Raw genomic sequence first — 24,854 nt, 5'->3', positions numbered from 1 at the left:
CTGTGTCGGGTTTATCACCCATTGACCTTATTATGGATATAATCTTTTCATAATGTGTCTCCTGCATTGTGTTGCTCATTGTTATTTACTGGATTTTGGTATGCTTTATAACTCTGCTGACCTTCCCTCTATTTACTCTGTTAGGGCCCTACTACTCTACACCATGTAGTACTTGATGTCTACTGCTTGTGTGGTTAAAGTAGAACTATAGGCAAAACTTTTTTAAAATTTTTGGATAGAGCAAGTCAGAGTAATAATCCCTGTCAGATTTTTTTTCGCCATCTGTGTCCCACTGTGGAGATTTCCCTTCACTTCCTGTCCCATAGCCAAACAGAAAGTGAGAATAACTCCCTGAAAATTAAGAGAACTCACTGGGGCCCCCCAGGTCACCAGAACTAATGACCCTATTGGAAGATTTCCCCTTTTCTGGGGACAAAATTTGGGATTTTCTTTTACCTTCACTTTCAATGATAATGGTAAAAATAACAAACCTACATACTTACATGCTCTGTGCAGTTAGTTTTGCACAGAGCATCCCAGATCCTCCTCTTCTCGGGTCCCTCTTTGGTGCTCCTGGCCCCTCCCTCCTGTTGAGTGCCCCCACAGCAAGCAGCTTTCTATGGGGCACCCTAGCCTAGCTGCTGCTCCCTGTGTCCATTCAGACACGGAGCCGAGGCCTGGTCCCGCCCCCTCTCTCCCTTCATTGGCTGACATACTTTGATTGACAGCAGCGGGAGCCAATGATGCCATGCTTCTGTCTCAGCCAATGAGGAGGGAGAGTCCCGGGCAGCCGAGACACTCCTGCAACCTAGAGGGACCTCAGGTAAGTATTAGGGGGGCTAAAGGGGGTTGTTACGCACAGAAGGCTTTTTATCTAAATGCATAGAGTGCATTAAGATTAAAAAACCTTCTGCCTTTACAACCCTTTTAATGAGGGCACAGACAGCAGTAAAAACTGACAAGTGTTCTAACCCATCACTCTATCCGCAACTAGGAAAAAAAGTTTTGCCTTTAGTTATACTTTAAGGCTGGGTTCACACTGAAGCACGGAGTGGCTCACAGCAGGGGTCTGGTGCGTCTCCATTCACTGTTTCAGGTCCAATTTCAGCCATTTTTGGCTGAATTCGGACCTGAAACGGACCAAAAAAATGCAATTCACACCAGAGCCGTCCGGAGATGTGTGAACTGGCTACATAGAGAGCCGGTCACAATCTCCTGACATGTGAATTGGATGCGGGGAAATTCACATCCAATTCGCAATAGTGTGAACCCAGCCTAGGATGTATTCCAGCTCTGTTCACTCCTATGATGTAATAACTCTGGACTGGTTTTGCTGTACCTATCTCAGTATGTACGATATATGCTACTATTTTTTTGTTCAATAAACTTTCTTTAGAAATAAAGGGCCCTATTCCCTTTCCACTAAGCCAAGCTCACTAACTCCGTTATTTGATAATCCGGCTTTACCTGACGGTGGTAAAACCTCGGTTTACGGCACACATGACAGATTATCCTGGCCCATAACCCGTTTGTTTGTGTACCCTACACTAGGCCTCTTTGAAGCTCAAGCAGATGTTCCTTCAGCTTCTTTAGACTGACTGACAAATTTACGCCTGATGAAATACTGTAAATAACTACACCTATCGAGACAGATCCACAGACCCTTAACGGCCTTTGGAAGACTGTGTCTTCTCTCGAAGATTCCTCGCCTTACATTATCCTTGATATATAAGGTGATCCTATCCCATACCCATTGCACACTCCCTACTTACAAGAAATGGTGGTCAAGGGGCTTGGAGATTGAGATATCCCCCAAGAATTGGTAGAACGCATTTGTATTCATGCATAAGCCTTCGGTCTCTTGCTATGCGCGGAAGATACATTTCAAATTGCTATCCAGGTGGTATTGGGTTCCAGCATCCATTAAGCGGATCTTCCCTGAGTCCTCGGACATATGTCGGCACTGTCATGGAGTGAGAGGAACATACCTACACGTATGGTGGGAATGTGATCGGATCCACCCATTTTGGAAAAAAATATTTTAGGTATATAACGAGATTTATGATGAGAGTCTCTCATCCCTTCTCCTAAGACTGCGCTTTTGTCCATGTTACCGGTCTCCATTAATTCTCAGAAATCCAGCCTTCTCAGATTTTTCCTATCAGCTGTAAGACAGTTTATTTCCAGATTCTGGAAATCCACTACCATGCCACCTCTAAATCTATGGGTAGACCTAATGAACGACATTATGCTTATGGAGGAAATGCAAGCTAGGGAACTAGACACATGGGAAAAAAATAACAAATCGTGGTACATCTGGCTTCACTATTCTACCTCGGAAAAGTTTCATAGAAGATTTTCCACTTAGACAAGTAGATGGTTGGTCTGAATGCAGGGTAGAAATAACTGGCTTTACCTGCTTCCTCTCCCACCTTTTTCTCTTTTAATAACCCTCCTCCTGCCCTTCTCCTCATTTCATTCTCTCCATGAGCCCACCCGTCTAGAGGAGACCTATGATAGTCATACGATTTTTACAGACCACATCTTGTCAACCAACCCATTAACCTATTCATTCCTTCCCTTTTATTTCCTATTCGGTCTTTCTCTCCCCCTCTTTTTACAATGTTTTTTTTTCTTCCAATTGGTTGCTTTAATATCTGATGTAACAAGTTAGAAGATATTCAAATTATGACAAATCTTTCCTGATATCCCCCTCCCTCTCTTTTATTTTATACCCCCCATATATTTTTACGTTCATATAATAATAATAACATTTTATTCAACCTAAATGTTTCAAAAAGTTATGTACCAGCGCTCCTCCATACACATCCAAGCCTCTTTCTACAGGAAGGGAAGAGATGTAAGTCATTTAGCAGAGGCAACAATAAGCAAATAGAAATTTACTGTGTAGAGCCTCTAGCCACCCCCTTGCCCTCAATGATATGCTGTCTTTTGGTCAAGTCTACAAGGGGGTGGTGCAGAGACCAATCTTGTCCCTTCAAAAGCATGGTGGTGAAACACTGGTCCATGGCTGAAGTGTCCCAACATGAGTTGGCTATTTGGAGACCCCATAAAAAAAATGATACACTAGATTCACTGATACAAAAAAAATGGTCTTTGTGTTTTATACCCTTATTAGTTCTGTTTTGAAAAATCAATTGTGCACTTACTAAAAATAAACCGTTGACTGGCATTCTGTCATTTAGTTACCAGTCTGGGTTTTTGTTCACCACTAACTTCAAACTGAATATTGTATTCTAACTCCTCAGTTCTTCTCGATGATGGAGCTTGCCATCTACATTTTGCTGGTAACAGTTGTCACAGTAGAGAACAAGTATTGTTCTTCGAGCTCTTGAGTCAGAAAAACTTCTGTCATCGTTATTTCTCAGAATTTAATCCAGCTATGGATTTTTTAAACGTTTTCTCTCTCATTATCTCTCTAAGCTTCATCAAGTTTCTTCTTTCATATAACCATAAACATTTTTGTATGCCACCGAGCTTTTAAAAGTCCTAATTATCTGTTCGAATAATTGGACATGGAGTTTCTCATAATTTAGAGTAGTTAGCCTAAAACGTTTGAACTAATGTTTATGGTGCCTTCTCCACATTCCATTTCTCCTCAAAAAGTTCCTAGTGGCTGAGTGGGGATGATGCTTGGTTACTTAATAGTTCAGGTTTCAGGTCCGAATTCAGCCAAAAATTAGGACTGAAATTGAACCTGAAACGGTGAATGGAGACGCCCCGGACCCCCTGCTGTAAGCCGCTCCGTGCTACAGTGTGAACCCAGCCTTAAGCAGAATAAGAGGGCCGCCACTGGAAGAAGAAGTGAGCCAAGGCTTGCTTCTGTATGCTCTTCTTCCTTCCCAGCGACACCCTTCCTAATCTGCTGCAGAGGTGAGGCTTGAAACTATAGGAACAGGATTGGAAAAGACCTGGGATGCCTTTGGGTGAGTAGCGTGCCACGGTGAACAGTGTGTGTGTTCCAATAGCGTTAACAGAGGGAGGGGCTTAAAAGGGCATAGTTAAATAAAACAAAAAAATTGTTGTACCCATAAAATATGCTTAACTTAATAAAAGGAATGTCACTGTAAAAATATGAATTGAGCCTACCTTAACCACTTGTCGACCGCTGCACGTCGATATACGTCAGCACAATGGTAGCGGTGGGCAAATGGGCGTACCTGTACGTCCCCTTTATTTGGCGGGGCTAGCAGGTGCGCGCCCGCCTGCCGCGTACAGCGTGACCATGCACGCGGGACCCGTGGACTCGATGTCCGCCGGTGTCCCGGCGATCGTGTCACGAAGCCACAGAACGGGGAGATGCCTATGTAAACAAGGCATTTCCCCATTCTGCCTAGTGACATGACAGGGATCTACTGCTCCCTGTCATCGGGAGCAGTGATCGATGTCATGTGAGTTGAAGCCCATCCCCCCCACAGTTAGAATCACTCCCTAGGACACACTTAACCCATTGATCGCCCCCTAGAGTTTAACCCCTTCCCTGCCAACGTCATTTACACATACTAATAAAAATAAAATGTAATAATAAAAATGCCATAAAACTATCCCCTATTTTGTAGACTCTATAACTTTTGTGCAAACCAATCAATATACGCTTATTGTGATTTTTTTTTTACCAAAAATATGTAGAAGAATACATATTGGCCTAAACTGAGGAAAAAATTATTTTTTTTATATATTTTTTGGGGATATTTATTATAGCAAAAAGTAAAAAATATTGCTTTCTTTTCAAAATTGACGCTCTTTTTTTGATTATAGCGCAAAAAATAAAAACCGCAGAGGTGATCAAATACCACCAAAAGAAAGCTCTATTTCTGGGGAAAAAAAGGACATCAATTTTGTTTGGGTGCAACGTTGCACGACCGCGCAATTGTCAGTTAAAGCGACGCAGTGCCGAATCACAAAAAGTGCACTGGTCAGCAGGGTTGGTGCATTTTTATCTACACAGATGAAAGTGCAATTTGCTAACCGTTCCCTCCATCCCTACAGTCCGGGCCGCTCTTCTCCCGGTCCTGGATGTCCCCCTCTTTGTCAGGAGCCCCCTGTGCATAGGTGCACACAGCCAATTGCATTAGGGTGTGCACCCCAAAGCTCAAACACGCTCACACGTGTGTATATATATAGGGTAAGGGGCTGGCTGAAACCACTACCCGAGGGGACACTATGGTTTTCCCATTGCTAAGGTCCCAATCTACGCAGCCAGCTTGTAAAAACTCAGCCTGGTTATTATTGTCCTTGTTGGGTAGATTAGGAAAAGCCAACACACCACCCTTGTCCCCTATGTGCCCCAAAATGTCGGCCTTGATGTATTTTTCACTACTATACTCTTACCATAAATTACTTAAACATCATTACAGCACATGTAAAGCCTGACTAAATGACTTTTGGCTTGCTAAAGCACTGTGTATCATAAACGGTCCCAATTTTCTAATAATATACTTGTCTTCACTTTTTTGTTGTGCTTTGAGCTTCTCAATGCTGCCAATTTCCTGCAGCCTCTATGCTGCCACTTCTTGTCTATATGCACTCCAGTGATGGCTGCAATGTATTTCCTTGGGTTGATTTGCTGATGGTGACCATTCCTGTTTAATGTGCACTGCAACAGCCACTTGTAATCAGGGAAGTAACTTAAGTGTGTGTGGGGGAGAAAACTCAACATCTCCACCCCCCTCCCCCACAGTGTCTACAGACCTGAAGCAGGAGCCGCTCCTGCAGCCTTTCAGTTCAGATCGAGAGGCTGCACCTTCAAAGCTCCACATGACCCCACTGAGGGAAGATTTCCTTATTCTGAACTGTCCTGGTCTAATAGGTGTGTTTTTGGAGGGGGAAGAGCTGTACTGGGAGGAAGAGCTGTACTGGGGAGGAGTTGTACTGGGGGGTGCTGTACTGGGGGAAGGAACTGTACCGAGGGGGCAGAGCCGTACCAGGGAATAACTGCACTAGTGGGGAGAGTTGTACTGGGAAGGGGGAAGCTGTATTGGGGGGGCAAGCTTACTGGGGGGAAAGCTGTGCTGGTGAGGGGGGTACTGCAGTGGGAGTGTGGAGTGTTAAGGACGAAATCTAGACTGAAGGGGATCAAGAAGGCTATTATCAGCGAGGTGGACGCTCAGTCGGCTGTAGAGCAGACATTCGAGGAGTTTGGATAAGAAGGGGAGCAAGGAGATGGGGCGTAGGTTGTTAAGATTGGATGGGTCCAGTGAGGGCTTTTTAAGTATGGGTCTGACAAGTGCATGTTTTAGATAGTTGGGGAAGATGCCAGAAGAGGGTGAGGGAGTAATTGAAGATGTGGGTTAGAGAGCGTAGCATAGAGCCAGAGGGTGAACGTAGCATTTGTGAGGGAACAGGATCCAGAGGGCAGGTGGTAAGGTGGACATTAGCAAGTAGTTTAGCAACCTCGTCTATAGTGGTGGGGATGAAAGAGGGAAGTAATGATTGTGCCTGTGGGCATGAAGTGTGAAGCGTGGAGGGTATCGAAACAGTAGAGATCTCCTCACAAATTGTATCAATCTTCTGTTTGAAGTGATTGGCGATCTCCTGGGCAGTGAGTGACAGTAAGGGCAGTGAGTGAGTTGGCGGATGGAGGCGGTGGAGGATGAAGCAGAGAGTTGAAGGCAGAGAAGAGTTGACAGGGACAGGATGATAAGCTGCTAATGAGAGTGATAAAGTAGGTCTGCTCAGCAGTGAGGAGGCTGGAATTGTATTTTTGGAGGGCAGAAATCTCTCTGAGACTTAGTCTTACGCCACTGGCACTTGTGAGCGTGACTACATTTTTTCAGACTTCTAGTATCATCTGTTTGCCAAGGTTGAAGGGGTTGGGGCCTGATTTTGTGTGTAGCGAGGGGGGCCATTGAGTCCAGTGAGGCTAGAAGTGAGGTGTTGTAGACAAAAGTGGCTAGGTTGGTGCGTGAGATTTTGTCGTAGAGGTTGTCGATAGCAGAGTAGAGAAGAGAAGGGTTGAGATGACGTAGGTTTCTGCGGGTAACTTTTAGGCAGTTGGAGGAAGAGGAGGTGGAGGAGAGGAAGAGAGTGAAACTAATAAGGTGGTGATCAGAGAGAGGGAATGGATAGTTAGAGAGGTTGCATGGAGTGCAAAGGTGAGAGAAAGCGAGGTCAAGGGTATTGCCTTCGGAGTGAGTTGGAGCATGTATCCATTGCTTCAGGTCAAAGTAGGATGTTAGGCTGAGAAGTTTGGAAGTGGCAGGAGTGTTAGTATTAATAGGGATGTTGAAGTCTCCGAGAATGATTGTGGGGATTTCAGAAGAAAGAAAGTAGGGTAGCCAGGCAGAGAAGTCTTCAAGAAAGGTTGATACTGGTCCAGGGGGACTGTAGATCACAGCTATCCTTAGAGAAACTGGAGTGAAAAGACGAATGCAGTGTGCTTCGAAAGAGGAGAGTGACAGAGAGGGAGGTGGGTGTAGTACAAAATAAGCGGGCATACCCTAAATTAGAAATTAAAATCTTGTGAAGAGAAATGAATATTTGAGAAATGCCCTGAAAAAGGGGATGGGAGGGTGGTTATCGCGCACAGGAAACCGACAGAGACCACAGGCAGGTGGGCTGGTTAAATACCCCCCCCGGGCTCCTCCCATAAATTCAGACCACCATACTGGCCTTCCTACTTATGGTTGAAGCCCTATGGCCGATATTGATAGAGACAACATTTAGAGTTAACATAACACTTACCACATGAAATGGACCTGAAAGTGTGCCTTGGTCTGATGGATGGTATACCAAAATAAGGGGGCAAAAACACTCAGGATTGAGGATTGGGGATGTACCGGGCGAAGCAGGCAGACTTCCACCTGCCTAGTCTCTTAATGACATGGTCTGGAACCCCGTGGCGGGATTCCGCCAAGGCCGCTCCAATACAGAAGGAGTGGCCAGAGTACTGGCTGGGGTTGAGGTGAAGGAGGCAGAGTAGAATCCTTATGTGTTCCACAAACTGACAGGCACAGCAGAAGGGGACTGCAGTCCGGCTGTTCAGGCAGGAGTGATAGAAGGTGATTGAGCATGGTAACTGGACACCAGCTATTATTAGTTTTGTAAAGGTGGATATCTACCCCAGAGCCTGCCTGCTGGATTTTAGAAACTGCCAGGTGGAGGACGAAGTGGTCTTGGTAGGGGACCAAGTGACGTCTATGTAGCACTTGGCCTGCAGGGTTGCTATAGGTGAACTCGCCAGGTCGCAAGAACCCGTAGTAGGCTAAGTATATGGCCGCTTGTAGGACCATGCTGGGGAGAAGATCAAATGGAGAAGAAGTCAGGATAGTCGACATACCCCTGAAGATGGCTTTCGTTATGGGTAAACGTTTGGCACTGACCACCGGTTGGTGTTTCTGAGTACCGCGTAGGGTGGCCCGGATCGCGTGGGATGTGAATAAGGAAGGTTTTGTGGGGTCTCGTAGAGTCAAGAAATGTTGGATCCCGGCTAGGTATAGCCGAATCGTGTTATGCGATAAGGCCAGCTGGGTATGGCAATACAAAATAAAGGCCAATATGTGCTTGACGTCTGTTTCCTCGGAGCAGTGTGCCAGGAATTTATTGAACGCACTCCAAGCTGTCTGGTAGGCTTTTAGCATGTTGTGGGACAGTGAATAGTTGATGAGCTGGGTCGTTCCATGTAGATGTTGTACTAATCCAGGGTCAGCTGAGACCAAGCAGGGATAGGGGCTGAGACTGGATCGACTCCGGGTACCTGTTTAAAAAAGGAGGTGTAGTTAAATCGTGACAGTGCGTCTGCTGCGAGATTGTACTTGCCCAGAACAAATGAGCAGTGGATATTAAACAAATGTTGTAAAGACAGTTGTACCAGTCTGGGCAGGAAGGACATGACCGAGAGGGACTTGGACCTGCCTTTGTTAATAATGTCTGCCCTGGCCTGATTGTCGGTGGTGAAGGCCACCGTTTGTCCTGTCCAACAATGACCCCAGAGCTGTGCAGCTGCCACTATCGGATAGAGCTTAAAGAGGGAGGATGTTCGGGTGAAGCCAGGAATTAAAAGTATCTGTGAAGGCCAGGGTCCTGAAAACCAATGATGGCCAAAAATTGTCTCAAAGCCTGTGGAGGCTGCAGCATCTGTCACTACCTGGGGTAATAGGGACGACATAGAAGATTTAAATAGGGATATACCATTCCAGGCGGAAAGGAATTCCTCCCACATAGATAGGTCCGCTAATGCTGCGGTATCTAGATTGAGGATCTGTTCAGGGTCTTGTGTTTGTGAAAGGAATACCAGCAGCTGTGACACAAAGGAGCGACCCTGCAGAATGATCCGCATGGCAAAATTAAGCATTCCTAACAGAGATTGCAGCTGCTTCTTCGTACACCCCCTAGTGTGGGTGAAGTCTTGGAGGACCGCCCTGATGCGGGTCAGTTTGTCGAGGGGGGAAACTAGCCTGCATGGAGCAGGTGTCTAGGTTGACCCTGAGAAAGGTGATGGTGTGTGCTGGACCGTCGACTTTATGTTCAGCGATGGGAACATTGAGATTCCTGAATACGACTCTCAGTTTGTCAAGGTCTCCTGGGGACATGCTGGGTAATTCGATTAATAAGAAGTCTTCCAGGTAATGGATGACCTCTTGACACTGAGCTTTGTGCAATAATATCCAGGTGAGGGACTGCGCAAAAGGGGCTACTCTTCGAACCAAAAGTTAATTTGATGGAAAATAGTATGCCTCCTTCCACTTAAAGCCATGCCAGCACCAAAGGGACGGGTGGATAGGCAGGAGCTTGAAAGCGTCCGAGATGTCGGCTTTGGAGAGCCAGGCGCCTGTGCCTGCATTGATAATCGCTTGAATTGTCATATCTACAGAGGCATACTTGAGGGAGAACACTTCGGAGGGGATTAGGGAATTGAGACTGGGAATGTGGGAAGAATGAGGCGCAGACAGGTTGTACACCAAGCGTAATTTATTAGAGAACTTACCCTTGACAAGCCCAATAGGGTTGACTCTCCAAGTATTGAAAGGGGGCTGAGTGAAGGGGCCTATGATGAAATCTCGGTCTATTTCAGCCTGTAGGAGCTGATCTATGGCCTGCTCGTCAGTGGACGCTGAGTGGAGATTCCTGCATTCGTAGGTAGTATGGGGCAGGGTAATGAGGCCGGTATGAAACCCTGCTGTAAATTCATGGATAAGGTAGGAGGCCAGGGAGGGAGTGGGGTGTGAGGTGAGGTAGAGCCCTAACCACAGGACATTACCTCGGCTTAGTCATGCTCTCTTTTGTTGCTTGACCTCGCACACGTTCCTTGGGTGTGCCCTCTGACATAGGGTGCAGATGTGGAGCAGTGACTGAAGTTGCAGAATCCGTAGTTGTAATTGTTGTAGATAGCTGCTGCTCCCACAGTTCTGACTGGGCGTCCGAATTTGTCTACCTGAGGCGTCTGTACCGGAGCCGATGGGCCTTGAACTGCACCGGAGGTAGAGGAAAATTCGAAGGGGCGTCTGATTGTCGCATTGGCACACCAAGTAGCGGTGTGGGTGGAGGACTGGCAAATGGCGCACAGTGGTGAGCGCAAGCCGGCAAAGTGGCGACAAAACAGCTCTGTGTCCATAAGGCTCCAATTCGTGGTTGTCTGAAATTGTGTGAGCCTAGCTGCTGCCTTGGCGGAGAAGGAATGATGATAATCGTAAAAAGAAAATCCTCCATACTTGTAGCCCAAGTCTACTACAGTATGGAGGTATAAGTCCAGCTCTTCCCTCCTCCTGGGAGAGGCTGAACATAGGACATCCCTCAGCATGCCAAAGGCCAATGTGAATTCTGGGACGGACAATTTCCGGTTGAGCCTGGGGTCTTTGGCCTTAAGGACCACTGACACGTCACCCCAGGTGTAGGCTTTGTTTTCCGCCAGATCGTGGACAGAAATGAGAAGAGAGGCAAGATTGACGTCCCTGCCATCCAGGATGTCCTTCCTAATGCTGGCTGGAACCAAATGGGACGAGTAGACAATAGGGCTCCACCCTGTGGTACCTGCAGGAAGGGGTGTCAAAACCTGGGTTGCGGTAGGGTCAAGAATAGCATCGGCCGGGCGAGCCTCCAAGAGTGCCACTCTGGTTTAGACATCCGTGACTGAGGTAGACAAAGATGAGACCATGGTTTGGAGTTGTGAGATGGCAGAAGATATTGACTGGAGGGAGGCCTGCTGGGTACTGGGTTCTGCTGCGGCTGGTGAAGGGAAGAGGAGCTTGAAGAGCTCTCCCTTCCTAGCTGTAGCGGGAAAGGGCACACCTCTGCGCCTTAGTTCTGCCGTCAACTTGGGGATGGTCCATCCCCTGAGGGACTGCACACTGCCGCTCTCTGAGGCCGGAGAAGATGAAAGAGGGGCCGTGAGGTCTTCGCTGCCGGCCCGGGATATGGTCCTGTCCTTGGCGTCTAGTTTTGATCGACCGGAACCTATTGGGGTGACATGAATTTCAAGTTTGCTTCTTTTCCTTAAAAAGGCATACATACCTAGCTGGTGCTCTTTTGGGGTTTTTTTTTTTTTTTTACCTGGGAGAGTATCGTCCAACCTGATGCAGGGTGGACCTACTGAACTTGACTGACCTGGAGGGAAATGAAAAGGTGACAACTGGTGAAGGGTTTGCTTAACTAACTTGAAGCAGTGAATTGTATGGTGACTTAAATGACAGGTGCATGGGACGAAATAAATGAGTGAAATGTGTATGCCTTGATGGTGGCACGAATCGGTATGCCGCGACTGCGACAAGCTATGAATTGAACTGTGGGGCATAGCATGAAACAAAGCCAAGACTGTTGTGGTCTGCCGGGATGAATCAATGCCTCACGAATGCCCAAGATTTGAATTAGCGTGAGGTGTGTCGATAATGAAATGAATGAAATGTTTGCCTTGATCATGAAATGAATAAAACATCTTGCCATGACAGAGGCCTGACTTGGTCGTGCCGCAGCTGCGACTGACAGCGAACCGGACTCTGGGGCATGTATTGAAATGAGGCAACAGAAAACATTGGTGCATACCGGGAACGAATCGGTGCTGCACAGATGCGACTGGATTCGAATCGGGGCGCAGGAGGTAACAATGAAATGAATGAAATGTTTAGCCCTGACCACGACTGACAATGAACCAAGCTCTGATGCAGGTACTGGATAAGGCCGAAACAACTGGAGCACACCAGAACGAATCGGTGCATCTCAGATGCGACTGGATTCGAAACCGGGCGCAATATGTCGGAGTGAAATGAATGAATAATTGATTCCCATGATAGAGATGCGGATCGGTCGCACCGCCTCTGCCACTAACAACGATCCGGACTCTGGAGCATGTACTGAAATCAGGCCAAAACAACTGGGGCACACCGGAACGAATCGGTGCATCACGGATGCAACTGGATTCGAATCGGAGCGCGGTACGTGACAGTGAAATGGTTTTAATTGCCATGACAGAGGCACGAATCGATCATGCCGCTGTTGCGATTGACTACGAATCGGACTCTGGAGCATGTACCGAAATGTGGCTAAAATACCTGGGGCACGCCGAGACGAATCGGTGCATTTTTGATGCGACTGGATTCGTATCGGAACGTGATACGTGACAGTGAAATGATAGGCCATGACAGAGACATGAATCAGTGAGCCGTAACCTGCGACTGACAATGAATCTGACTCTGGAGCATGTACTGAAATGAGGCCGTAAGCAACTGGGGCACATCGGAGCGAATCGGACCGCGGTACATGACCGAAATGAATGAAATGATTCAAAATTATTTGAAATGCTTCGAAATGTTTTTGAAATGTTTGTGAAATGAATTAGCTTTGAGTCGGAGTACAGAATTTTGCGAGTGACAACGATTTGTCTTGTGAAGCATGGTAAACAGTTTTAGACATGCCTGAACGAATCGGCGCCTGTGTCGGAGTGGGGTACAAAATAACGAAATGACTAATATGACGACGGTACGAGTGGTACGTTACGGTTACGTGTAAAATTTACAAATGTTTCGTAAGTATGATATCACGGTTTAGTGACATGATATCTAACAATGCGTGAAATGAAAAACGTCAGCCGAAACCCTACCTGCAACAGCCGAGCCAGACACGTTGTACGAAACTACGAATTGGCAACGAGGGCCTCGAAAATCTCGAACACGGGAACTCTTACAAATACGCGAACTCACGAACACGAGAACTTACGGACACTGAGTTTCAAATAGTCGGCCTAGTGACGTAGTATCGCGCACAGGAAACCGACAAAGACCACAGGCGGGCGGGCTGGTTAAATACCCTCCGGGCTCCTCCCATAAATTCAGGCCACCATACTGGCATTCCTACATATATATATATATATATATATATATCTGTATATTAATCCTTAGTATGGTAGGAGTAGTCCATGGCAACTCGGGTGTGTAACAAGTAGTTACAGGTGCCAGCCATCCCCAGAGCGTATCCAGAGAACTCTGTGAGAATGCAAAAAGAGGAAAGGAGGGCGGCGCACCTAAGTGTAGTATTAAAATAGCATGTTTAATGCGCAAAGTAATGCACTTACATAAGGACAGAAATCAAGGGCATATCTGTATGAGGGATGTCCTCCTCGGGGGGGGGGGGGGTGCCAGCAATCCCAATTTCCCAGGCATCCAGATGATATCAGGAACTGTGTAGGGTGATTCCAAACCTAGCATGGACCGCATAAAGGTAAATTACGTCACCCGGAGAGCCAACCTCGGTATAGGGAGGACAGAATTAGAAATAGACTTGAAAAACAAAGTCACCGGGACCAGATGGCTTGCACCCGAGGGTTCTTAGGGAACTCAGTCAAGTAATTGCCAGAGTTTTGTTTCTATTTTTTACTGACAGTCTACTGACTGTAATGGTACCAGCTGATTGGAGAAAAGCCAATGTAGCACCAATATTTAAAAAAGGACCCAAAATACATCCCTGGGAATTACAGACCAGTTAGCCTAACATCAATAGTATGTAAACTCTTGGAGGGGATGATAAGGGACTATATACAAGATTTTAGTAATAAGAACGGTATCATTAGCAGTAATCAGCATGGATTCATGAAGAATCGTTCTTGCCAAACCAATCCTTGAACCTTCTATGAGGAGGTGAGCTGCCATCTAGATAAAGGAAGGCCCGTAGACGTGGTGTATCTGGATTTTGCAAAAGCATTTGACCAAGTTCCCCATAAACGTTTACTGTACAAAATAAGGTCCGTTGGCATGGACCATAGGGTGAGTACATGGATTGAAAACTGGCTACAAGGGCAAGTTCAGAGGGTGGTGATAACTGGCGAGTACTCTTAATGGGCCAGTGTGGAAAGTGGGGTCCCCCAGGGTTCTGTGCTGGGACCAATCCTATTTAATTTATTCATAAACGACCTGGAGGATGGGATAAACAGTTCAATCTCTGTATTTGCGAACGATACTAAGCTAAGCAGGGCAATAACTTCTCCGCAGGATGTGGAAACCTTGCAAAAAGATCTGAACAAATGAATGGGGTGGGCAACTACATGGCAAATGAGGTTCAATGTGGAAAAATGTAAAATAATGCGTTTGGGTGGCAAAAATATGAATGCAATCTATACACTGGGGGGGAGAACCTCTGGGGGAATCTAGGATGGAAAAGGACCTGGGGGTCCTAGTAGATGATAGGCTCAGCAATGGCATGCAATGCCAAGCTGCTGCTAACAAAGCAAACAGAATATTGGCATTAAAAAGGGGATCAACTACAGAGATAAAACGATAATTCTCCCGCTCTACAAGACTCTGGTCCGGCCTCACCTAGAGTATGCTGTCCAGTTCTGGGCACCAGTCCTCAGGAAGGATGTACTGGAACTGGAGGGAGTCCAGAGAAGGGCAACAAAACAAAAAAATGGACCGGAGTACCTTAGTTATGAGGAAAGGTTGCGAGCACTGAACTTGAGACGCTTGAGAGGGGATATGATTTCAATGTACAAATACTGTACTGGTGACCCCACAATAGGGATAAAACTTTTCCGCGTAAGAAAATTTAATAAGACACGCGGCTATTCACTAAAATTAGAAGAAAAGAGGTTTAACCTTAAACTGTGTTGAGGGTTCTTTACTGTAAGAGTGGTAAGGATGTGGAATTCCCTTCCACAGGCGGTGGTCTCAGAGGGGGGCATCGATAGTTTCAAAAAACTATTAGATAAGCACCTGAACGACCGCAACATACAGGGATATACAATGTAATACTGACATAAAATCACACACATAGGTTAGACTTGATGAACTTGTGTCTTTTTTATTCTTTTGTTCAACCTCGCCTACTATGTAACCACTCAGTGCGTTACTTACTCCTACTCAGTGCATATCACACAAAATACTGCATAACACACAAAGTGTAGGGGTCCTACACTTTGTGTGTTATGCAGTATTTTGTGTGATATGCACTTCTGACCCCTGCGCTCTGTGCGAAAGAGTATTGTCACCTTTTAACAGGAAGTGCCTGAACTAGGACCTTCATGGCAGGATTATTTATTATTTTAGTGAAAGATGCAGCTCTCCTTTTGAAAATGCTACTTAACCACTTCAGCCCCGGAAGATTTTAACCCCTTCCTGACCAGAGCATTTTTTTGCGATTTGGCACTGCATCGCTTTAGCTGACAATTGCGTGGTCATGCGACGTTGTACCCAAACAAAATTGACGTCCTTTTTTTCCCAAAAATAGAGCTTTCTTTTGGTGGTATTTGATCACCTCAAAAAAGGCCGTCAATTTTGAAAAAAAACTATATTTTTTACTTTTTGCTATAATAAATATCCCCAAAAAATCTCTAAAAAAAAGAATTTCTTTTTCTGTTTAGGCCGCTATGTATTCTTCTACATATTTTTGTTTAAAAAAAGTTGCATATGTATATTGATTGGTTTGCGCAAAAGTTATAGCATCTACAAAATAGGGGATAGATTTATGGCATTTTTATTATTATTGTTTTTTTTTACTAGTAATGGCGGCGATCTGCGATTTTTATCGGGACTGCGACATTATGGCGGACACATCGGACACTTTTGACACTATTTTTGGGACCATTGTCATTTATACAGCGACCAGTGCTATAAATAGCCACTGATTACTGTATAAATGACACTGGCAGGGAAGGGGTTAAACACTAGGGGGCGATCAAGGGGTCAAGTGTGTCCTAGGGAGGTGTTCTAACTGTAGGGGGGATGGGCTCGCTACAACATGACAGAGATCACTGCTCCCGATGGCAGGGAGCAGTGGATCTCTGTCATGTTGCTAGGCAGACCGGGAAATGCCTTGTTTAGATGGGCATCTCCCCGTTCTGCCAGTCGTGGGCCGCCAGTGAACATCGAGTTCCCGGGACCCGTGGGCACGCTCCCGTGGTGCGCGGGCGGCAAATTCAAAGGGACCTACAGGTACGCCCATTTTCCTGCCTGTGCCATTCTGCCGACGTACATCTGTGTGCAGCGGTTGGCAAGCGGTATAACTAAAGGCAAAACTTATTTTTTTAGATGTGGATAGAGTGCAGATGGATTAGAACGCATGTCATTTATTATTGCTGTCTGTGCTCCTGTTAAGGAGATTCACCCTCTCTATTTGTCCTGTTGCCATTACAGTGAGGAAAAAAAAATGTTGACCCCCTGCTGATTTTGTACATTTGCCCACTGACAAAGAAATGATCAGTCTTTAATTTTAATGGTCGGTTTATTTTAACAGTAAGAGACAGAATAACAACAAAAAAAATCTAGAAAAACCCATTTCAAAAAAGCTATAAATTAATTTGCATTTTAATGAGTGAAATAGGTATTTGACCCCTTCGCAAATCATGACTTAGTACTTGGTGGCAAACCCCTTGTTGGCAATCACAGAGGTCAGACGTTTCTTGTAGTTGGCCACCAGGTTTTCACACATATCAGGAGGGATTTTGTCCCGCTCCTCTTTGCAGATCCTCTCTAAGTCATTAAGGTTTCGAGGCTGACATTGGGTGACTCGAAACGTCAGCTCCCTCCACATATTTTCTATGGGATTAAGGTCTGGAGACTGGTTAGGCCACTCCAGGAACTTAATGTGCTTCTTTTTGAGCCACTCCTTTGTTGCCTTGGCTGTGTGTTTTGAGTCATTGTCATGCTGGAATACCAATCCACGACCCATTTTCAATGCCCTGGCTGAGGGAAGGAGGTTCTCACCCAAGATTTGACAGTACATGGCCCCGTCCATCATCCCTTTGATGCGGTGAAGTTGTCCTGTCCCCTTAGCAGAAAAACACCCCAAAGCATAATCTTTCCATCTCCATGTTTGACGGTGGGGATGGTGTTTTTGGGGTCATAAGCAGCATTCCTCCTCCTCCAAACACGGCGAGTTGAGTTGATGCCAAAGAGCTTGATTTTGGTCTCTTCTGACCACAACACTTTCACCCAGTTCTCCTCTGAATCATTCAGATGTTCATTGGCAAATTTCAGACGGGCCTGTACATGTGCTTTCTTGAGCAGGGGGTCCTTGCGGGCGCTGCAGAATTTCAGTCCTTCATGGCATAGTGTGTTACCAATTGTTTTCTTGGTGACTATGGTTCCAGCTGCCTTGAGATCATTGACAAGATTCTCCCGTGTAGTTCTGGGCTGATTCCTCACCATTCTCATGATCATTGAAACTCCACAAAGGTGAGATCTTGCATGGAGCCCCCAGACCAAAGGAGATTGACAGTTATTTTGTGTTTCTTACATTTGCGAATAATCGCACCAACTGTTGTCACCCTTTCACCAAGCTGCTTGGCAATGGTCTTGTAGCCCATCACAGCCTTGTGTAGGTCTACAATCTTGTCCCTGACATCCTTGGACAGCTCTTTGGTCTTGACCATGGTGGAGAGATTGGAATTTGATTGACTGCTTCTGTGGACAGGTGTCTATACAGGTAACAAGCTGAGATTAGGAGCACTCCCTTTAAGAGAGTGCTCCTAATCTCAGCTTGTTACCTGTATAGAGGACACCTGGGAGCCAGAAATTTTGCTGATTGATAGGGGATCACATACTTATTTCACTCCTTAGGGCTCCTTCACACGGACGTGTCCATGTACAGAGCCCGCTCTGCTCAGTGGGGGAACGCTCCGTCGATCCCCGCTGAGCAGGCAGATGACAGGTCGGTCTCTGCACACTGTGCAGTCCGTCGTCACCCGATCCGATCCACAGACGGTTGGAAAAATAGGTTTTTCCTCCGTCACACTTTTTCGGATCGGAGCAGGTCGGATGTCAGCGGACATGTCACCACTGGCATCCGACCCTCCATAGAGGTCTATGGAGCGGCCGTTCAGGTCCGCCTAAAAAACTGACAGGCGGACCTGAACGGATCATCCGTGTGAAAGAGGCCTAAAAATGCAAATCAATTTATAACTTTTTTGAAATGCGTTTTTCTGGATATTTTTGTTGCTATTTTGTCTCTCACTGTTAAAACAAACCTACCATTAAATTTATAGACTGATCATTTCTGGATAATTTTGTTGTTATACTGTCTCCTACTGTTAAAATAAACCTACCATTAAAATTAAAGACTGATCATCTCTTTGTCAGTGGGCAAATGTACAAAATCAGCAGGGGATCAAATACTTTTTTTTCCCCTCACTGTATCATTGAAAGTGAAAGTAAAAGTAAACCCCAAATTTTGGGTTGTCCCCAGAAAAGTAATGTGGGGGGGATCTTCCAATGGGGACACTAGTTCTGATGACCTGGGTGTCCCCAAGGCTCGATTCACACAGGGGCAACACGACTTCAACGCGACTTTGCAACGCGACTTCAACGCGACTTCAACCCGACTTGTGGATCCGACTTTGCCCTGCGACATGTGTCCGACTTTCAATGAACGGGGATCCGACTTGGATCCCCGCCACTGTGTTTGGTATGAATCTTTAGGGGGAACTCTGCGCCAAATTTTAAATAAAAAACCGGCATGGGTTCCCCCTCCAGGAGCATACCAGGCCCTTGGGTCTGGTATGGACCTTGAGGGGAACCCCCTACGCCGAAAAAACGGCGTGGGGGGTCCCCCCCAATCCATACCAGACCCTTATCCGAGCACGCAGCCCGGCCGGACAGGAATGGGAGTGGGGACGAGCGAGCGCCCCCCCCCCCTCCTGAACCGTACCAGGCCGCATGCCCTCAACATGAACATGACAAAAAAAACACTACACAGATTTTTTAAATATTTTATTAGACAGCTCCGGGGGTCTTCTTCCGACTTCGGGGGTCTCTCCGGTTCTTCTCCACGCTCTCCGGATCTTCCTCCGGGCTCCTCCGCTCTCTTCTGCCGCTCTTTTGCTAAAGCGGAGGAGCCCGGTCTTCCGTCTTCTGCCCTCTCCTCTTCTTCTGATGTTGACACGACGCTCTCTCCGGCTAGAATGCTCTCTGTGCGCTCCGCTCTGACTTATATAGGCGGTGACCCCGCCCCCTTATGCCGTCACAGTCCCTGGGCATGCTGGGACTATGACTGCATAAGGGGGCATGGTCATTGGGTGATGACCACGCCCCCTAAAACGTCACAGTCCCAGCATGCCCAGGGACTGTGACGGCATAAGGGGGCGTGGTCACCACCTATATAAGTCAGAGCGGAGCGCTCAGAGTGCATTCCAGCCCCAGAGAGCGTCGTGTCAACATCAGGAGAAGAGGGCAGAAGGCAGAAGATTGAAGACCGGGCTCCTTCGCTATAGCAAAAGAGCGGCAAAAGAGCAGAAAATAGCGGAGGAGCCCGGCAGAAGATCCGGAGAGCGCGGGGAAGAACCGGAGAGACCCCCGAAGAGAAGAAGGCAGCAGACCGGGCTCCTCCGCTATAGCAAAAGAGCGGCAAAAGAGCAGAAAATAGCGGAGGAGCCCGGCAGAAGATCCGGAGAGCGCGGAGAAGAACCGGAGAGACCCCCGAAGAGAAGAAGGAAGCAGACCGGGCTCCTCCGCTATAGCAAAAGAGCGGCAAAAGAGCAGAAAATAGCGGAGGAGCCCGGCAGAAGATCCGGAGAGCGCGGAGAAGAACCGGAGAGACCCCCGAAGAGAAGAAGGAAGCAGACCGGGCTCCTCCGCTATAGCAAAAGAGCGGCAAAAGAGCAGAAAATAGCGGAGGAGCCCGGCAGAAGACCCGGAGAGCGCGGAGAAGAACCGGAGAGACCCCGAAGTTGGAAGAAGACCCCCGGAGCTGTCTAATAAATTACTTTAAAAATCTGTGTAGTGTTTTTTTTTTAAATTGACACTTTCCCTAGGTGAATGGGTAGGGGTTCGATGTACCCCATACTCATTCACATAGGGTGGGGAGCCGGGATCTGGGGGCCCTCTTATTAAAAGGGGCTCCCGGATTCCGATAAGCCCACAGACCCCGACAACCAACGGCCAGGGTTGTCGGGAAGAGGCCCTTGTCCTCATCAACATGGGGACAAGGTGCTTTGGGGTGGGGGGGGCCGCAGCGCGCCCCCCTTCCCCAAGGCACCAACCCCCCCATGTTGAGGGCATGCGGCCTGGTACGGTTCAGGATGGGGGGGGGCGCTGGCTCGTCCCCCACCCCCATTCCTGTCCGGCCGGGCTGCGTGCTCGGATAAGGGTCTGGTATGGATTGGGGGACCCCCCACGCCGCCCTTTCGGCGTAGGGGGTTCCCCTCAAGGTCCATACCAGACCCAAGGGCCTGGTATGCTCTTGGAGGGGGAACCCATGCCGGATTTTTATTTAAAATTTGGCGCGGAGTTCCCCCTCAAGATCATCTGAGCACAAGTCGCATGGCGAAGTCGGATCATGCGAGACGGCGATCCGACCTTGATCCGACTTCAATGATAGTCAATAGGCCGAAGTCGGATCAAAGTCGGATCAAAGTAGTACAGGGAGTACGCTCTGAAGTCGGAGCGACTTCAGTAGTGTCTATTAAGACGCTCCCATTCACTTAAATGTGAATCTCTTTCTGGGGCGACTTGGGGTGACTTGAGGGCGTACAAGTCGGATCCCAAGTCGTCCCAGTGTGAACCGACCCCAAGGGATTCTCTTAATTTGCAAGGATTTCCTCTCACTTCCTGTTTGGGTATGGGACAGGAAGTGAAGGGATATTTCCCCAACGAGACACAGATGGAAAAAATAAACTGAATGGGGTTATAATCAATAAAATATAATCTTTATTATGTATATTTAAACTTAAATTCTTCAAAATTAATTAAATCCTTCCATTTGTTCACTGATCTCTAAACGTATTCAAAATTTTCACCGGATTTTCCTTTCTGTGGGCTTTGGAGATAAAATGTATTTCTCTCCCTTCACATCCTTCATTTTTTCCCTTATTTATTTGATCTCTAAACTGAGCCAATTACTGATTAAAGTGCATTGTGCTCAAAAACGTATCCTCTATTAAGGATCTAACTCCTACTTAGGCCCATAGACTCCGCTGACTATATAGACCAACCTTTCTGCACCTTTTTAACAAGGAGGAATCCTTAAAATAATGTTCCAGTCTCAGGGGACCTCTGATAATAATCATTGTATATACAGCTCACAGTACATGTATAAAGGTCAGTGAGAAGAATGCTCCTTACATTTGTGAACACTTGGAATAATGTCCCCTTACATTGGAGGTCAGTGAGAAGAATGTTCCTAACATTGGTAATCAGTGGGAAGAATGTTCCTTACATTGGTGGTCGGAGGGAAGAATGTTCCTTACATTGGTGGTCAGTGGGAAGAATGTTCCTTACATTGGTGATCATTGGGAATAATGATTCTTACATTGATGGTCATTGAGAAGAATGCCCCCCTTAAAGATAGCTAAAAGGATCATTGGTGGTTACTCACCCGAAAGACAGGAATTGCTAATTGCTTAAGGGACCCTTGGCAACCTCTGGTTTAGAAAGGCTGGTATAGACTATGCGCAAAATATAGCCAACTCTTTCCTCTATATGTGTACAGTGCCTTGAAAAATGTTTCCATACCCCTTGAAATTTTCCTCATTTGTCATGTTACATCCAAAAACATAAATGTATTTTATTGGGATTTTATGTAATAGACCAACACAAAGTGGCACATAATTGTGAAGTGGAAGGAAAATGGTTTTCAAAATGTATTACAAATAAATATGTGAAAAGTGTGGTGTACATTTGTATTCAGCCCCCCTGAGTCAATACTTTGTAGAACCGCCTTTCACTGCAATTACAGCTGCAAGTCTTTTTGGATATGTCCCAATCTGTCACGAATTCACACCCCAACGGCTACTAACTAACCGCGACGTGCGTTCCGTGACCGGGGAAGATGAGGAACTAAGGGAATAAGGGGGAACTTATACTGCGCATGTAAGACTGGCTGCAGTACTTTCACAGCCTACACTACCTTTGGCCACCACTAGAGGGAGACTCCACTCCAATCCAGCTAGCTGACCACACACAGGCAGATACAAATCTTACATACAATCTGGTGCACTCTAAGGGTTGGGGAGCAGTCTAGCAATTACTATACACTTCTAGGGTTCCTCCAGCTATCCTGCAAGCTTGAACCCCGGTGTTAATCACTCTTCCCACTGTCCCCACACCCACACACCAGACACACAATAAACGATAGCCTGCCACCACCCAACAGTTTGTCCGCAGACTGGTCTGCTGAGCCACCACACACACACAGATCTCTGTCTGGAAGATCTGTTAGCTTACAATCTGCATGCAATCTGCCAACACACAGTGCAATTGCATACCGATTGATACGTAACTTAAATAAATAAAATATGTCTCTACCAGCTTTGCACATCTAGTTTCAGATTGTCAGACTGTCAGACTGGATGGAGAGCGTCTGTGAACAGCCATTTTCAAGTCTTGCCAGAGATTCTCAATTGGATTCAGGTCTGGACTTTGACGGAGCCATTCTAACACATAAATATGCTTTGATCTAAATCATTCCATTGTAGCTCTGGCTGTATGTTTAGGGTCTTGTCCTGCTGGAAGGTGAACCTCCGCCCCAGTCTCAAGTCTTTTGCAGATTCTAACAGGTGTTCTAAAGGGCCGTACACACGATCGGACTTTTTGACTACAAACATGCAAATGAGCTGTTTTGGAGCAACATCCGACCGTGTGTACGCTCCATCAGACAAACTTTTTCAGTTTCCATCGGACTTTTGTTGGCTGTGCGAACAGACAAACTTTCCGGCAACAAAAGTCCGATGGAGCAAAGTCCGATCGTGTGTACACAAAGCCATCGGACTTTTGTACAAACTACAGTACGCAGCCGCGAGAATGTTTCCAGCGCAATCGGATCACTCTGGTTCTCGGCGGCAGGGTACTGTACATCTCGCTCTAGCTGCAATAGGAAAAACACATTTTCCTACTGCGGTGGGCGCGAGAATGAATTCCCCTCTGGGGAATACCAAGCCCTTCGGTCTGGTATGGATTTTAAGAGGAAGCCCCTACGCTGAAAAAACGGCGTGGGAGTCCCCCCCAAATCCATACCAGACCCTTATCCGAGCACGCAGCCTGGCCGGTCAGGAAAGGGAGTGGGAACAAGCGAGCGCCCCCCCCCCTCCTGAGCCGTACCAGGCCACATGCCCTCAACATGGGGTGCCCACCCACCCTATGTGAATGAGTATGGGGTACATCGTACCCCTACCCATTCACCTAGGGAAAAAAGTGTCAATAAAAAACACAGTACACATGTTTTTAAAGTAATTTATTAGGCAGCTCTGGGGTCTTCTTCCGACTTCGGGGGTCCTTTCCGACTTCGGGGGTCCTCTTCCGACTTTGGGGGTCTTCTTCCGACTTCGGGGGTCCTCTTCTGACTTCGGGGGTCTCTCCGGCGTCTTCTCCCGGTGTCCGCATCTTCTGCCGGCTCCACCGCTATCTTCTTGCGCTCTTTTGCCAGCGGTGGTCCGGACTTCTGGATCGTCTTCTTCCCTCTTCTCTTCCAGAGATGTTGACACAACGCTCTCTCCAGCCGGAATGCTCTCTGTTTGCTCCGCAACGGACTTATATAGGCGGTGACCCCGCCCCCCTAAGACATCACAGTCCCGGGGCATGCTGGGACTGTGAGGTCATAAAGGGGCGTGGTCATGTCATCCTATGACCACGCCCCCTCTGGCCAACTCCCTTTGTACAAAAATCCAAGGGAAAGTTTGTACAATGTCCTATCGTGTGTATGGGGCTTAAGATTGTCCTGCATTTGGCTCCATCCTTCTTCCCATCAACTCTGACCAGCTTCCCTGTCCCTGCTGAAGAAAAGCATCCCCACAACATGATGCTGCCACCACCGTGTTTCACGGTGGGGATGGTGTGTTCAGGGTGATGTGCAGTGTTAGTTTTCCGCCCCACATGCTTTTAGGCCAAAAAGTTAAATTTTGGTTTCATCTGACCAGATCACCTTCTTCCACATGTTTTCTGAATCCCCCACATGGCTTCTCGCAAACTGCAAATGGGACTTCTTATGGCTTTCTTTCAACAACGACTTTCTTCTTGCCACTCCTCCATAAAAGCCAGATTTGTGGAGAGGACGACTAATAGTTGTCCTGTGGACAGATTCTCCCACCTGAGCTGTGGATCTCTGCAGCTCCTCCAGAATTACCATGGGCCTCTTGGCTGCTTCTCTGATGAATGCTCTCCTTGCCCAGCCTGTCAGTTTAGGTGGACGGCCATGTCTTGGTAGGTTTGCAGTTGTGCCATACTCTTTCCATTTTCGGATGATGGATTGAACAGTGCTCCGTGAGATGTTCAAAACTTAGGATTTTTATTTATAATCTAACCCTGCTTTTAACTTCTCCACAACTTTATCCCTGACCTGTGTGGTATGTTCCTTGGCCTTCGTGATGCTGTTTGTTCACTAAGGGTCTCTTAACCTCTGAGGGCTGCACAGAACAGTTGTATTTATACTGAGATTAAATTACACACAGGTGCACTCTATTTACTAATTAGGTGACTTCTGAAGGC

General features: G+C 46.9%; 1 protein-coding gene across 5 annotated transcripts in view; it reads right to left on the bottom strand.

Moving 5' to 3' along the window:
* Positions 1-24,854, bottom strand: part of ERICH3 (glutamate rich 3) — a 203,021-nt gene that overhangs the window by 20,596 nt on the left and 157,571 nt on the right. The window lies entirely within an intron of this gene.

This window comes from Aquarana catesbeiana, linkage group LG07 (genome assembly GCF_042186555.1).
Source record: "Aquarana catesbeiana isolate 2022-GZ linkage group LG07, ASM4218655v1, whole genome shotgun sequence".
NCBI lineage: Eukaryota > Metazoa > Chordata > Amphibia > Anura > Ranidae > Aquarana > Aquarana catesbeiana.
The sequence above is the reverse complement of the archived record's forward strand: the minus strand, read 5'-3'. Positions and strand labels throughout refer to the sequence as shown.